The sequence below is a fragment of the Lontra canadensis genome, unplaced genomic scaffold (assembly GCF_010015895.1).
Source record: "Lontra canadensis isolate GAN:19392208 unplaced genomic scaffold, GSC_riverotter_1.0 scaffold148, whole genome shotgun sequence".
NCBI lineage: Eukaryota > Metazoa > Chordata > Mammalia > Carnivora > Mustelidae > Lontra > Lontra canadensis.
Window position 1 is genome coordinate 2,489,832 of NW_022631142.1, and position 13,672 is coordinate 2,503,503.

General features: G+C 46.8%; 1 protein-coding gene across 1 annotated transcript in view; it reads right to left on the minus strand.

Moving 5' to 3' along the window:
• The window catches only part of GLIS1 (GLIS family zinc finger 1), a 216,886-nt gene that overhangs the window by 85,274 nt on the left and 117,940 nt on the right, over positions 1–13,672 (minus strand). The gene's annotated exons all lie outside the window — the stretch shown is intronic.

Genomic DNA, 13,672 nt, shown 5'->3' on the forward strand with positions numbered 1-13,672 from the left:
GTTATTACCAAAACTCAATCTGCTTTTTTTTTCCCAAATTGCGTTACACCATGGAAATATGGTACACAGCTATTCACGCCTCCATATTCTCCACGGTTCTTTGACAGCCTATCGGTTGCCCTGCCTTGCCCAGTGACTGGGTTTTTAGGAAGACTAGAGGTCATCCTCACTGTAGAGAGTAGGGAGAAGTTCAGGGGCCTTGGGGTCTGAGATCACACCGCTAAGAATCTAGGCAGGATCTTGGGCTCAGGTCTGTCCAAACCCAAACCCCAATTCTGAACGGCTATGTAACAAGAAGTGGCCTCTTAAGACAAAAACCCGACCCCATCTTCAAGGAATCCACTTCCCCCCAACCCTAATTCCAGCCCAGCCCAGAGGCAGGCCCTTCCGCCCAGGAAGCTGGACACTCAGTGCTAACTCGCGGAGTGCCCACAGCTCTGCCAGTCACCAGGCATCCACCTGCCAAGCACAGTTCAGTTTGCAGAGCGGAATGCAACACTCCCAAGGTCCGGGGCAGGGAAGGGGCTCAGAGGAACCTCTGTGTTCCCAGGCACAGGCCAGCCTCCTCCAGAGGGCACGGAGGAAGATTCACTCAGAAGCCCCCTCACCTTCCCAGGCTGAGTCCTGGGCTCATTCCCATGGCAAGGAATGCTCACTCCCGCTGGCTCAGGCTGCTGCTGGGCCAGCCCCTCACAGGCTTATTTTTTAATAACTTGGTTGTTTTTTAATTAAAAAGAAATCCCTGGTAACAAACGTGAACGGCTGAGTTAATGAGAGCAGGCTGCCGCTCGTTTAGCTCCGTCCCTGTTTGGCGGTCTTTCCCTGTTCCAAATCGTTTCTGCATGCGCTTTTATTGTCCCATTGAGGCAAACCCTGGGCCTGGGCCTCAGAAAACTGTGGATAATTTTATGAGCATTAATAGCATTTGGAGCAAAGAAAGCTTAATCATCACGTGGGGTTGTTCCGCCAGGGTCTTTCTCCCAGAATCTTTGGGTCGGGAAGCGGGTTCTGAGCATCCTTTAAAAACCCACCAGATGAACTGGGGGCCTCTGGGTTACTCAAGGAGGATGTGTAGAGAGAGGGAAGGTGTGCCCCCAGAGAGGCATGGGGGAGCCCTGTATTTATCAACCCTTCCTAGGCCGTAGGCACATTGATCCATCTAAGTGTCCATCCCTGTGTGGTGGGCTCATTCTAGCCATTTTTCAGATGAGAAAAATTGAGTTTTGGAGAGATTAGGTGCCTCTGATCAGGCTCAGGGCTCTATAAGAGGTGGGCCACAGTTCAAACCCAGATCTCTCAGGCTTCAAAGCCTAGGTCCTGTCCTGCTGCCTCTCAGGCAACTGAGGAACAACTGGGGATCCCCTAGCAAACATCCCCACCTATGACTCCAATGAAGATCATGCTGGGAGGCTTTGGGGAGGTCAAAAACCATTCCAGTGACTCCTAAACCTCAGTCTCCATGACAGCTCTGCCAGATGGGTAACACTACTCTGCCTACAGACAAGCACATGAAGACTCAGAGAGGTCTAGTGGTTTACCTAAGGTCACACAGGAGTAAGGAACACACCTGAGAGGCAAACCCATCACCTCCATGGGGAAAACAAAACAAAACAAAAAACAGTTATTACCCAACAAATAACTGAGGCCTGTTGGCTTCTCCACTAAATATAGTAAGAAGTCTTCCTACAGCAAATAAACAAGCCAGCTCTTGGAGGGAGGAAAGACGGAGCAGGTCACAGTTTGATGCTGCTTTGGGGCTCCAAGCCCATTCAGGCCCTTGTCTTGTGTGACCTTCACAGTGCCCTGGATAAATCCATGAGCTTCCCTAACTTGCAGAGGGACGTGCGCATCAGAGTTGGCAAGTGACCATACCAGGTTGCCCGGCAATTGCTCCCAAAGCCCGTGCCAGAGGCTTCCCTAGGCCATCTGCTTTCTCAAAGGCTAGATATAAAACCAGAGGCTATAATGTGTGCCCAGAGATGCTGCCACCACTAGAAAGATGTGGGCACTGTCACCACTCCCCACCACAGGCCCAAGTCAGCCAGAAGACCTGCCACTGCTCTGGTGCCTACTGGCATCTTGCTTCTCTGACCCCAAAAGCATCACAGGACCCACACCTGCTCACTCTCTGTCTCTGGGGAGTGAGGATGGAGTGTTTCTCTACAGAGGCAGAGGAATGAGAGGGGCATGTTGGCCCTGAGGCAGGCTGGGGGTGCCCCAGGAAGGGGCTACACCCAGCAGCCATATCTCCCCCCGCCGCTCCGTACCACCGGATCCAAGAGCAGATCCTGGACCTGGCTTTCATGTAAGTGATGCTTCTTTGCAGAACTGGAGGGTGGGGGAGCCCTATGTTCATTTTTATGAGTTAGTGAGCAATTCAGGCCTGGGATTGACTGCCCATCCATTTAATTACTAGATGAAGAAACTGAGGCTCAAAGAAGGAAAGGACCTGCCTTGGTCGCACAGCAAACCCCTGGTGGAACGTGACTGGCCTCCCCGGAACTAGGTAAGAGTATGGTTTGCTTTCCTCTTGAAGTCTCTGTTTTCTCATCTATCAAATGGTGCTAATAACTACTCACAGGTTGTGAGGACAATCCCATGAGATTATGGACACAACACTTTGGCATGGTGCCCAGCTCACAGTAAGCACTTGAAAAGGCAGGAGGATGGTAACCAGAATGATTTCTCCTATTTATTCTTGTGAGAGGCAAGACCCTGCCTTCTATCCCTGCAAAGTCCAGACTCAGAAGACCAAGTCCCCAAGGCTCAGGGGTCACCAAATCCAAGACCAGGCGGCCTAAATGAGGTCACAGCCAGCAAATGTGAAGCAAATGACTCCAGTTACACACCAGAGAGTTTTGCAAATTACCGTAATGACTTGGCTATAAAGTGGTACCATATATAAGGTGACTCCCCACAAGAATTTTAATTTATGCTCAAACCTGCCAAGTCTGCACAAGAAGAACAATGATGCATTCAGCATCTCGGGTCCAGATGCCATCCCCTTGCCGTCCCTGGAGTGGCCAGCAGCCAGGTCTAGGAAGGCCCGCATGGTGACTATTCATTTGCCCACAAGCAGACCTTTAGTGCCCTCCCAGTGCCAGGCTGGTGACAAGTTTGCAGTCATTTTGCAGTCCACAAAACATCTTGCAGCCATCACCTATGAGCTTCACTACAACCCCCGAGAATTGGCTGGGCAGGCTCAGAGGGGGCAAGCAATTCTAAGCTCATGAAGCAAGTGTAGGGCTCAGACTCACACTGAATCTTCTGACTCCGCTCTCTAGTCTAGCAGACATTTTTAATCTAGCCAGCTTCTTTCTGTAAAGGGCAAGACGTAAATACTGTAGGTTTTGCAGCCACAGAGTCTCTGCCCCAACGACACAACAGTGAAAAGCAGTCACACACAGGACATAAACAGAGGAATGGGGCTGTGTTTCAATAAAACCTTATCGACAAAAACAGCTCATTGATTCTGGGATTGCAACTGGCCAACAGCTGAGCTAGTGCAGAATTTAGAGACAGGGTTTTGTAGTTATTCAAAAGGCAGAAATTCAAAATCCGAAACTATCATACTTCCTGCCTCCACAGCACGGGGAGAATTTTTAGAAGGTGGAGTTGAAGAGGTGGAAACTACTGTCAGACCCTGAACACAGGGCTGGCCCCAGCAGACCCTCAATAAATGGAGTGCCTTCAGCCTGGCTGGGGGGCCCTCACTGCCGGGGCTCAGCCCTTCCCCTGGACATTACCTTGTACTCCCACAATGCTTTGCTGCTATGCTCCACACATCCTTGCCTGTCCAATGAGAGTAGCCTGACACCTCCCAAACTCCTCCGGGCCCCCAGAGCATGGTAGAAGTGCATCTCCTTCCAGAACCTTCCTGCCCTTCCTGAGTTCCCCCACCTCAGCTCCCAGAAGTCCCTATGACCAGCTGCCCTTCCGGGTACACTTTATGCTCACTGGGCCCAGCCAAATACTTGACATATTTTATTTCTAAATTTCTACAACATCCCCACAAAATCAAGACTGTCATACTCTGTACTACCGCACCGATACTGTTAAGGGCATGTAAAACCCTGCCTCCCCCACAAGTCTATAAACTCCTTTAGGACAGGGGTTGTGGAGCCCAGAGCTGCTAAATGTCAGTGTATCCTGAGACATAATTTTGTTCAACCTACTTCACACACAGAAAACAGGGACCCAGATGAGGGACAGGCCTGTCCTGGTCGCCTAGGAAGCAGGCTCTGTAGACACCCGGGCCCACTTGGGGATTTCCCTATCCTGGCACACGGTTAGGCCCACACTAGGTGCCTGGAAACCCTGGGGAAGAGGGTGGCTGGAAGGACTGTCCCAAGTTAACCACCACATCCCCCCATGCCAGACTCTGTGACTTGTTTTTGTGACCCACACAGCTAGGTTGAAGGCCTGATTCTACCATTAACTTTCTGGCCATCTGACCCTAGATGGGCTACCTCACCCTTCTGATCCTCGATTTCTTCATACATAAAATAGGGTTAAGACTCCCGGCTCCCAAACATGGCTGTGAGGAATAAATGAGTTCCCGTACTTAGATGCACAGGGTCTGGTGCAGAGTCAGCATCCCCATAAAGGCCCCTCCGTTTTGCTCTCTTAACAGGCAGAGGAGACACAGGCATAGGCTCTCTGGTTGGTCTGTGCCTCCAGAAACAGAGGCATGTGCTCCCAGATAGGGAGCACTGATGGCCAAAGAAGGGCAACTTTAGGTTCCCAGGGCCTCGAGTCTGAGCCTGGGCGCTACAGGCTCCGTCCGTGCAGAGCAGGGCCTTGGCCCCCTCTCTGGGCCTCAGCTTCTCCCTCTGAGTCATGGTAGAGTCGGGCCAGGAGGAGGAACGCCATAGGTCCCACAGGACAGGAGACAAGGGGCTCCCCTTCTCAGGCCCAGAGAGAGCGAATGGCTCCCTCAGGACACACAGCAGAGGCACAGCCTGTGTGGCCACCCCCCTACAAGACCCCTTTTGCCTCCCGAGGCTGCACTGTCCCCTCTCCCTTCCTCACCAGGCCCAAAGGCCTGGCGAACAGCAGGAGGTGGGGGCTTCTGAGGAGAAGCAGGAAGGCAGATAGCCAGGTTCTTTCTCATCTCCAGAGCCTGGCTGGGATGGGCGGGCCAGGGCCCACTCCCCCATCTTACAGCCGCCCTGGGGCACTCACAGCCATCAGGGGGCCTGTAACCCAGGCAGGCTTCTGGAGCTCCAGAGCCCAGCCCTCAAGGCCTCACACCAGGCTTATGGCCGCCCCTCGTCTCTTAGCCCACATCACAAAAACTCTATAAACTCCCCCTTTAAAGCTGAGCTGGATTTACGGGGACTCAGGCTAGTGAAACCTGAGCAATACTAGGCTCTTTCCATGCCAGAATTATGAATGCCATTTTCTCGAGTAAGAGTAACTGACTTGTCCAAGGTCATGCAGCTGGGAAAGGGTGGAATCAAGATGCAAGCCCAGCTCTCTCGGACTTGGAAGGCAGTGTTGGCCTGATGCTGTTCCACATCATGAAGGGATTTAGACTGGATACAGCGATTGCTTTCCCCAGTGTATTAGTCGGCTCGGGCTGCCATAACAAAATACCACAGGCTGGAGGGCTTAAACAACAGACATGTCCTTTCCTCACAGTTCTGGAGACAGGAAGTCCAAGATCAAGATTCCTGCTGATTTGGTTTCTGGTGAGAGCTCTCTCCCTGGCTTGTAGATGGCGGTCTTCTCACTATATCTCCCATATGGCTTTTCCTCAGTGCATGCAGAGACAGAGAGAGATTGAGAGAAGAAGAGAGGAAGGGAGAGAGGGAATGCATACAACCTCTTCTTATAAAGACTCTAATTGTATTGGATCAAGGCCCTACCCTTATGACCTCATTTAACCTTAATTACTTCCTTAGAGGCCCCATCTCCAATTACAGTCATGTGCAGGTTAGGACTTCAACATATGGATTGAGGAAGCACAAACATCCCGTCCATAACACCTAGTATTTGGTCCCTAAGAAGGTCCATATTTCCTATATCTTTCTACAGGGCTTGAGAAGGAGACACAGTATAGACAGAAAGCAGGATTCTGGGGCCTGACTGACTAGATTGGAATCCTGGTTTTGCCATTGACTAGCTGTGACCCTATCTAAGTTAAATGGTTTAACATCTCTGTGCCAGTTCATGAAGGTGAAATGGGTTCATATACCACATGTAAAGTGCTTACAACAGAACACCTGGAACCCAGGAGAGGCTGTGTGCTCTCACTCTTGTTCTGATTAACCCCACTCCACAGGGGGCTGTGAAAGCCTGAACCCACTAGTATGATCTCCTGTTACCAGCCATGGTGCCAGAGTGTCCGGCTCAGAGCTAGGCACACAACACAAGCTGGTTTAATAGGAGTCCTGGGACTTCAGTTTGAAGCCTGGGGAAAGACCAACCTCTCCTCTACGGGCAACTGAGGAGACATGAGGCCTCCATAGCTAGTAGAGAGCATCTCATCATCCCAAGGGAAGCTAGTTGGAAGACAATGGCAAGAAACCAAGAGACACTGGAGCACTGGTGGCACCAAGAACCTTTTATGTGAAGAGCAGAGTTCTCATAGTGTTTCAAGCCTATCTTGGATGGGCCTTCTATTACATACAACCCAAAGCATCCTTATTAATACAATATTCTTCTAGAAAATAATTTTTATCTACTCTGACAATCTTTGTTTTTGAGTATTTAGTCCATTTATACCATTTTCATTTAACATAACTAACTTACATTTGGCTTTAAATCTATAATCTTACTATCTGTGTTTTATTTGTCCCACCTACTCTATATATTCTTTCTCTCTCCTTCCTTGCATTCTTTCAGATTAATCAAGTGTTTTTTATCATACTATTTTCTATCTCTATTAGCTTGTTAAACACACATTCTTTTATTATTAGTGGTTATTCCAGCAATTATAGCATCCTTCATTGACTTACTACCATCTAATACAGATTAGTATATTTACCACCTCCTGAAAAGTACAAGAACCTTGGGATTCTTTACACACATGCATTTTCTGTCTCTCTCTGGGTTATTTTTGTTGTGTATTTTAATTATACATATATTTTTAAACCTCACCGGTTATCATCATTGTTTTATATAGTCTCTATGTATTCAAATGTTTTCTCTTCCCCCTGCTTCCATATGGGAGTTATTTTACTTCTGCATGAAGATATTTAAAAAATTGTAAGTCTGCTGGCAAAGAATGCTCTCAACTTTTGTTTGTCTGAAATTTTGTGTTTTCACTTTGACTTCTGAGGGTATAGAATTCTAGGCTGGCAGTCACCTTCTTTTAGTACATTACAGAATCATTCCATGGTCTTCTGGATTACAGCTTTTCTATTAGAAAGTCATCTCTAGAACGTCTTTCAAGATACTACGTTGCCCCCCTAAGTCCTTTTTTAAGGTTTTCTCTTTATGTTTATTTCTCAGCAGTCTGTGACTAAGATGTGCTTAGCTGGGAATTTCTTTATATTTATTGTGCTTGAGGTTCATAGGGCTATTTAAATATGTGACTTAACATTTTTCTGTCAGTTTTGGAAAGTTGCTGGCCATTATCACTTCAGACATGACTTCTACCCATTATCTTCCTTGTGTATTTCTGGGGAAACAATGTACGTTAGGCCTTTTCACCATGTTTTATGAATCTTTTATGCTCTTTTCTGTAATGTCCATCCTTTTTAAATTCATGCTTCAGTCTAGATATTGTCCCCTAACTTATTTCCAATTCATTAATCTTCTCTTTAACTTTATCTAATCTATTAAATCCACCTTTTGAGTTCTTAAATTTATTCTTTCAGTTTTAAATTTTCCATTTCTTTGATTTCTTATAGCTTTCAGATATCTGTTGAAATTTTCCATTTGGTAATCTATTTTCTTGAATATATTCATCATAGTTATTTTAAATCTTGTGTCTGATAACTCCAAAATGTGGATTACCTGTGAGTCTGTTTTTACCATGATTTTTCCCCCCACCCATGGTCCTGCCTCCTTTATCCCTCATAATTTTTGACTGAATTCCCAATGTTGTGTATGAAAAGAGGGGATTTTCTTTTGCTTCTTAAAGGAAGTTAAAAGAGGGGAAGATCATCTTTATCCAGTTTAAGCTTTAATTGTTTCAAAGTTGGGTTTAAGGCTTTGTAAAAGTTGCTCTATTTCTTGTTCATCCTTTCTCCTAGGATGCTGCCCTTCAGGGACCCCAAACTAGAAGACTGGGATGCCAGGGCTCCTCCTCCTTGATTGACAATAAGCTTCAGTGTTATCTTCCTAGAACTTGAGGCTGTTGAAATAAAGCTCTGCCTAGCTTCTCAACCTCTTAACTGCCATCCTCGGTTGCTCTCTCAGCCACTTAGCCTGTGCCACTTAAGAAGCAACAAATATTTTGAAAGGCAAAGCAACATACTAAATGTTAGGCTTGCATTTTGCCACTTCCTATCTCCATGGAATCTTGGCTCTTCCAGAACTGCCTATCTTGGTAATCTTAAACTCCAGTTTTTGTCTCTCTAATAAAGTAAGGCTGTAGAGACACAGCTCTCTGACTCTGGGTCCTATGCCATTTGAAAACTAGCTAATACTTGGAAGGAAGAAGTGCCACAGAGTGTCAGATTCACATCAGTGTACTTCTTTTCTCCTTACAATGTTGGTTTTTCAAGCCCTGGATGTCTTCATGGCCCTTTAATGTCTTCAAACAGTTGGTTTCTATATTTATAAGGAGGAAAGGTCGGATACAAGTTTATCTGGTATAGCTAACTGTAAAAAGCCCCTTCCAGCAAATAATTTTAATGACTGTACAGTATTCCATTATATGGTTATACATGCTTTATTTAGCCTTTCCTCCAGAGTTGGGATTAAGATTGCTCAGAAAGTTTTAAAAGTAGAAACCATCATGTAATGAATGTCCTTACAGACCTGTCTTTATGTCCATCCATATTTATGGCCTTAAGATAAATTCCTAGACGTGGGGCTGCTGAGTCAAAGGACATGCAAAATTTTAAGAATTTTATTACCTGCAGTTCAAGCTGCTCTCCAAAATGAATGTATCAGTTTATACCATCAGCAGTATAGGAAAGCAACTCTTCCCTGCGCTCTCACCACTCTGAACATTCTTATTAAAATGAACAAATATCTCTTAATTTACCACTTCAGGGTCATTTATAACAGAAAAGAAGAGAAGACAGCCTATATATATCCAGTAATAAAAGCATGATTAGGGGGCACCTGGGTAGCTCAGCGGTTAAGCGTCCGCCTTCGGCTTGGGTAGTGATCCCAGGGTCCTAGGATCAAATGCTGCATCAGGTTCCTTCCTTGGTGGGAAGCCTGATTCTCCCTCTCCCACTCCCCCTGCTTGTGTTCCCTTTCTCTCTGTCTCTCTCTGTTGGAACTAGCCCATTATCACAAAACACACAGCACACAGGAACTGAGAACCTCTCATATGGTTATGGGGCAATCAGTTCCTAAGGCCAGCATGCCCTGTAAGCCACAGAGAAACGTGGGCTCTCAGTGCCCCATTTGTGAAGGGGCTGGACAGAGAGCAGAGGCTAGGGCCAGTGATGTTTTATATGAACTTGCCTTATCACAAGGCATCTTATGAGGGGGTTTGTTGCATTTATTAAAGGTTCTAATTAGAAGAGAAAATATTTGTAAGAGTTATATAGAACAAAAAGAGCAAGATTCAAACTTCATAGATATTAAAATAACCTGAGTCACAAAAAATGGAAAATTTTTTAAATGTCAAATGTAAAATGTACATCAAATGTTATTTATTCATTCGTCTCCTTAGCATATGTATACTGAATGCCTACTATGTGTCAGGACCAGACACTCATCAGCAGAAATGCTGTGGTCTCGGTACCAGTCAGGTAAGGAAGGCAGGTGAGGGAGAAAACAATTTCAAAAGTATACAGATAAATATATACTGTACTATCACTAGAGATGCATGTTGTGAATTTACAATAAGGGTAAGAAGCTAGAAAATGCAGAGAGATGGAGACGGTCAGGACAGTCAGGGTGTCTATATAGTGACTTGAGGGAAGGGAAGGAGGGAGCCAGGTGAAAGCAGGGGAAGAGCACTCACACAGACAGAGCAGCAAGCAAAAAGGCCCTGAGGTAGGAGCATTCTCCAGGGTAGGATCACAGGAAGTCCAGGTGTCTCTGTAGCCCACTGAGCAGAGGTGAAAGAGGCAGGTGATGAGGAAGTTGGACCTGACAGGCAGGATTATGGGTCCCGGTGAGGATCTGGGTTTAGAGTAGGGAGCCATCAGAGGGGGAAAGCAGAAGCAACCAGACCTGACACGGTGCGGGACCATGCCTGAGCATTGTGTTAAAAAAAAAAAAAAGACCTCAGAAGGAACAGAGTAGATGCAAGGAGAGCAGTGGCTTCATTAAAGGAATGTTTTCCAAACTCATCATTCTTTTGGAGGGGTGAGGTAACAATCCTAATTGCTGATTATAACGGTGTCTGCACTTCTGACGTAATGACTGTGCATTTGTCGAAATTCACCGAATTGTTCACGCTCACACGTAATGTGAATTTCCCCTTATGTAAATTTTTCAATAGCTTAAAAAAAAGAAACTCTGTGTTGGGACGCCTGGGTGGCTCAGTCAGTTTAGGTGGCTGTCTTTGGCTCAAGTCATGGTCCCAGGGTCCTGGGATTAAGTCCAGCACCTGACTCCCTGCTCAGCAGGGGGCCTTCTTCTCCCTCTGTCTGCCGCTCCCCCTGCTTATACTTTCTCTCATTCTCTTTCTCTAGCAAATAAATAAAATATTTTTAAAATAATGAAAAAACCCTCTGTATTACACATTTTGAAATATTCCCTATTATTTTAATAATTTAAAAACTGTGCTTAAAATCCATCCTTGATCATAGACCAAAGACAGAGTACGCTATTCTTCCAACCCTACCGTGGCCAGGACCCTCATCTAGTGCCCTGGTCCATAAATATGACCCCTTCCCTCCCAGCGCATCACCAGCACTTGCAGGGCAAGGGGTGTGTGAGCGTACCCACGGGACCTCTGGGTACCTTTCCTGTTAATGGCTTCCAGAAGGGACAGCCCTACAGGGTACAGGCACATCCACATGAGATAAGGCAGCTGACAGAAGAGCTATGCTGCCCAGCACGTCCTCTGGGGCTTCCTCTCGTCATGGTGAGTCTGTAGGAGCCCCTGCCCTCCCCCTGTTGTTTCATGCAGACTTCTGCCTGCCCTGCTGTTCCTCCTCCTCCCAGCTCCTTCCCTGGGCAAGGCTGAAAGGCTGTACCCACACCCAGTGTAAATGACTACTAATGCCCCTCTGGGAGTGAGAGAAGATTCCAGGTTGAGTGAGGAGGGAGAGGCACAAAGCAGGGATCCAAGGGCTGGCAGAAGAAAGCACTGTGGGTATTTAGCATATGTTAAGTATGAGGGGGTCTAATAAACTCTGATATCTCTTAAAATTCTCAGTTTCTACATTTCCTCATGCTGAGCCACGAAGATTCCAAAATGAGAAATTTCCATGCATCTGGGATTCTAAAATTCCCCAATTCTCTTCTTCTGTGATGATGCATTTTCCCACAACTAGGCATTTCAATGACTACGGTTCCAAGATTTTGTGACATCACCGATGAGTCACAAGGAGAGTCGGTGGTTCTGAGACTGTAAGGTTCCCCACATCTCCCATCAGAAGTCCTGCCACGACCTGGAGTGCCCTGAGCCCACACAGGCCCCTGCCTGCCCCCAAATCATTAGGAAGGGAGCCATAGTGATGATCGCTGAAACCCATTTGTTTTTATCCAAGCCCCAAACAGTCCAAGAGCGATGGGATGACAAGAAATCCAGAGGAAATGGCTGTTGAATCTATAAAAACTTCTCAAAGACAAACATATTCCATCTGTCTTTTTTTTTTCAGTAAATAGAGGACCATAAATGTTTATGTGAGGCATATATTTATTATTTCATGTTCAGCTTTTTTTTTTTTAACTCCTTCCCTTTACATCAAGCTAATTAACTCCTATGCTCATGTGGGTTTTTCTCCCCTCACTCCTCAAAAGTATATGAAACAAGAAGGAAGACATAACAATGAGGAGAAATGCTCAGCTCCAGGCAGCTGGGTGGGGGGCTGGGGTGGGATGAGAGAGGCCAAGTCTTAAAATCCCCTTCCTCCAACACAGGACATCTCGGGTCTCTCTGGGAGGAATCAGTTGTTCTGACTGAGAAAATCTGTAGGAAGACACTTACGCCTCCTGGAGGGGGTACATCCTGAGATACAGAATGGAGCAGTAGAGGGGACCTTTCTTCATCCCTCAGAGAAGCTTAGTTTTAGATTCCGTGGAAAAGATAATTTGCTCCACAGTAAGGCCAGAAAAGCTGGCAAAGCCTACTGAGGAAGTCACAGAAGTGCTCTGGCTTCTGAAAAATCCCCTGCACTGGGACCCCAGATCTAAAACCACATGGCTCCCAGGGCCTCTCCTCCAGGAAGCCCTCCCTGACTAGCCTTACCCACAGGGCTTCAGCTGTCCTCCTCTGCCCTCCCCAGCCAGTGTTCCAGTCTGCCCCCTCACCCACCAGGCACAAGGAGCATCACTGCCCTAGAGATTCTCTAGGGCACTCCCTAGGGTGGGAGGTTTTACCCCAGACGGCACAGTGAATGTCACTGGGGGACTTTCTTCTGGTCACAGGGACTGGGAGCCACTGCCATTTAGTGGGGAGGAGCCAGGGATGGCCCACAGGGAGGGTCAGCCCTCCAGTAACTTTTGGGTATCTTTCCAGATATCCAAAATAACTGTACATGAGCAATCTGGTCATCTATGCCTAGAACCTACCCCCATTTTACATATACACAACTTTTTTCATGGTTTTAACATTCACTGAATTTTCCAGGAATGGAACGACCATGTAAATTGAGGGAAGATTGTACTGTGTTATGTTTGGAACTTGACCAAGACTTGTTCACCATTTCAGAAAATCACGTCACCTCGGTCACTCCGCCTATGGTGTTTGTACGTCTGTGGCTGGCAGGTTCGGGGAGGCCGCACACAGGTGCGGGCGACTGACGACCTCATCCCGCCTCTGGAGAGTTGTGCCTTGGCTCATACATGGAATTACACGTCACTCAGGAGTTACTTCCCTTTCGTTTCTCCCTTTCTTTCTTTCTTTCTTTCTTTTTCTTTCTTTCTTTCTTTCTTACTTTCTTTCTAAGATTTCGTTATTTATTAGACGGAAAGAGAGCATGAGCAGGGTGAGGGGCAGAGGAAGAGGCAGACTTCCCGCCGAGCAGGGAGCCCTGAGTGGGGCTCGATCCCAGGACTCTGGGATCATGACCTGAGCTGAAGGCAGACGCTCAACCGACTGAGCCACCCAGACGTCCCTTGTTCCTTTTTTATAACACAACTAAAACATTATATGGAATTTTAAAAAATTAGGGTGCAGGCAAGTTACATTATCTATGAATTTCATTTGAGAAGAGAGTAAAGGAGGCAGGACAAAATGGGCCTTGTTAGAAAAAGGAAGCACTGATGTGAACCTTGGACCCCGGACAACTCCTCAGATTTCAGTCGGGGATAGCGAGGTCTCCTCAACAGTCACACAGTGAGGCAAGTCCAGGAGAGCCATGCAGCCAAGTGTGTCTGACTCTATGGTGCTGAGACATACCTAGGGCCTGCCCCTGTCTTG